Here is a 2,913-nt window from a genome sequence, read left to right on the forward strand (position 1 = left end):
AGCAAAGGGTCTGAATACTTATGACCATGTGATATTTCAGTTTTTCTTTTTTAATAAATCTGCAAAAATGTCAAAACTTCTGTGTTTTTCTGTCAATATGGGGTGCTGTGTGTACATTAATGAGGAAAAAAATGAACTTAAATGATTTTAGCATATGGCTGCAATATAACAAAGAGTGAAAAATTTAAGGGGGTCTGAATACTTTCCGTACCCACTGTATGTTATAAGGCAGGGACTAAAAATAACAGACACGTAAAATGATGTTAGATTTCAGCTTTACTTTAAGTAATTTCTACAATACAACAAAACTCACAGTGCACACACAAGGTGCGTCAGCGTCACCTTTGCAAGGCTGTACAACAACAGTGGTACCAGCAGATGTCACCCACGTACTCAATGAATGAAGCTTCAGTAGTGATCCAGTTATCAATACAATAGTCTAAAAGGGTTCAAAGCTTCATGGAGCCTCCTGTGGCCATCACTACTAGTCAGCAAACAAAACAGGAGTCGTTTACAGAGCCACAGGAACAATAGGAGCAAGCAAGGTGTGATAAGCAGATGAACCAGCAACTGACTGAGGGAAGTAGGGAGAAAGAAAGGCTTGAGACATCTAGACATTAGACAACAGCTGAAGCTAATCTAGTCTAATCTAATCTACAGCCCCTGACTACTTCTTTTCATAGAGACCAGTGTACAGTATTTCTCATTTTCAACCATTTTAACAAAGATTCAAATAAACTGTAATCTTTTAAAAAGTACAAATGGAAGTTAAAAGTTTAATCTACAGCAGGTGTTGTGGAAAAATTATCTTGTTAAAGCTCAGTGAGTGTGAGGTCTTAAAATTGGCTCACATGACCAACTTCTTTGTCACACAGTGACGATATAGGCCTGTTATTCCAAAAATATCATGTACTGTAGCTACATAGTCCCTTATTGACAAGATAATGTCAAGCCAAATTACACAATCATATAATTAAATGAAAAGATATAGTAGGCCACAGGTTATACAGATACAGTTGTATCAGTTTCCCCTTGCCTTCTTTCTGTTTTACATGAATAGTTAAAAAAGGGACTGAAATGGCATCTTGGCATAACCTGCATTCAGTGAAGCCTGAGGTTAGGCAAAAGAAGTGAAAGTGCAGGCTTAGCTAAACCAAACTTATTTTTGAGGAAAGGAAACCAATGTAATCCCCTGCTGACACCCCGACACTGTGAGTGGGTGTTGGTGGTTTAACATCTGGTGTGTAGCTCACCAGCCTGAAACTCACAAATGTCATGCAGCTTGTTTCTAATGCCAGGTTCTACATCTATCCACCCATTTTCTTCATATCTTTGCAGAACAGCAGCAATAGCAAAAAGCAACAACAAAAAGTAAAAGACAACTTGAAAATGAAGTGAAAATGCCATTATTAATTTACAGTAAATGTAACCCTTAAATGTCCCATTGATCTCCACCATGATTTTGTGTCATGACAGCCATTTAACCCATTTGACCCATTCCAGCATTTAAAAGTGAGTAGATCTCAGCCTATTTATAGATGACACCCAGGTCTACCTACTGAGGTGTTCTCACCAAATGACCATGGTCCTATAGGCTCATTGTGTCTTTGCCTTGATAAAGTAAATAGCTGGATACAATTAAACTTCCTTCAACTACATAAACACTAAACTAATTCTTTTTCAATAAATACAAAGACTGGCACTAAAAACTAACATCTGTGTCAAGAATCTTGGTGGAATCATTGATGAGGATTTATATTTCCGTGGCTACATCAAATCTATAACAAGATCTTTGTTGTAGCATCTTAAAAACGACTACAATGAAAAACTTTGACATCAGAGCAAGGTTTAGAAATTCCTCCTTTTATATCAGTAGGGTGGACTAGATTGCTATGTTACTTTAGATTGCTACCACTTTAAAACCTGGAGGTGTTTTGGTTTGTAACAATGTTTGTTTCACCAACTGGCTTAAACATTAAGACAGGATTAGAAAAGATTGACACACAGTTTCTTTGGTTTTATTATGTAGCTTTAGTGCAACTGCATAATATACATGTACAGCTGAACCCCAGTGTTCTGCATTGTTTGCAATTGTATTATGTAAACCACATTTTGATATTAATAAGCAGTTTAAAACCACCCTCAAAAGATCTGACTTTTTAAATCTACACAAATGTTGTCAGATGCTTTACTGAATACACAAAACACAAACACAGACAGACAAAGAACTTGAAGTGGTAGCGAGGATTGTTTTTTGTTTTGGAGGAAAGTTTTACTCCAGGTTTCTGTCATATTCCGTTTCAGCCATTTCACATTTTACAGTTTAAGCCTGCTCTTGCACAACAACAAAAGTTAGATGGGGTTTCCCTGTTAAACGTCATTTCTGTTGCTACATTTGCATTCGCTACAACTACAAACCTACAACCACAGAGTGTAGTCAGTGTTGTTTGTGTCTATAGGCAAAATAATGTGATCCTCTTGTAAAGGGGACTCTAAAAGCCCGAATGTCAGTGACAAACAAGTCTGAATTTTGGAAGTATACACTCCTGCAACACCTGAAAGGTTCATTGATGTTTTGGAAAACAATCTCTAGAGTATGACAAATCAGACATCTGCAACCAAAGCTTTGTTAACACAGCAAAGAGTCATTATGATTCAAAATCAACTGCTTTTCTTCGACTTCTCTCAATTCAAAGCTCATCTCAGAGATACAAGATCAATGTGTCAAAACAACCTCAAACACTAAAACAACAAACTATCACATTATAGGCATTCGGGCTTTTAGAGTCCCCTTTACAATAATAACATCCAATTATAGGCTCTATTTTTATTATAAAGCCTCTTCCGGCTCTTTCAAACCAGGAACTCACAAAGACGAAGTAGACCACTTAGATTTTATAAAAAATAACCGTG

Source organism: Monopterus albus, unplaced genomic scaffold, assembly GCF_001952655.1.
Source record: "Monopterus albus unplaced genomic scaffold, M_albus_1.0 scaffold189.1, whole genome shotgun sequence".
Classification (NCBI taxonomy): domain Eukaryota; kingdom Metazoa; phylum Chordata; class Actinopteri; order Synbranchiformes; family Synbranchidae; genus Monopterus; species Monopterus albus.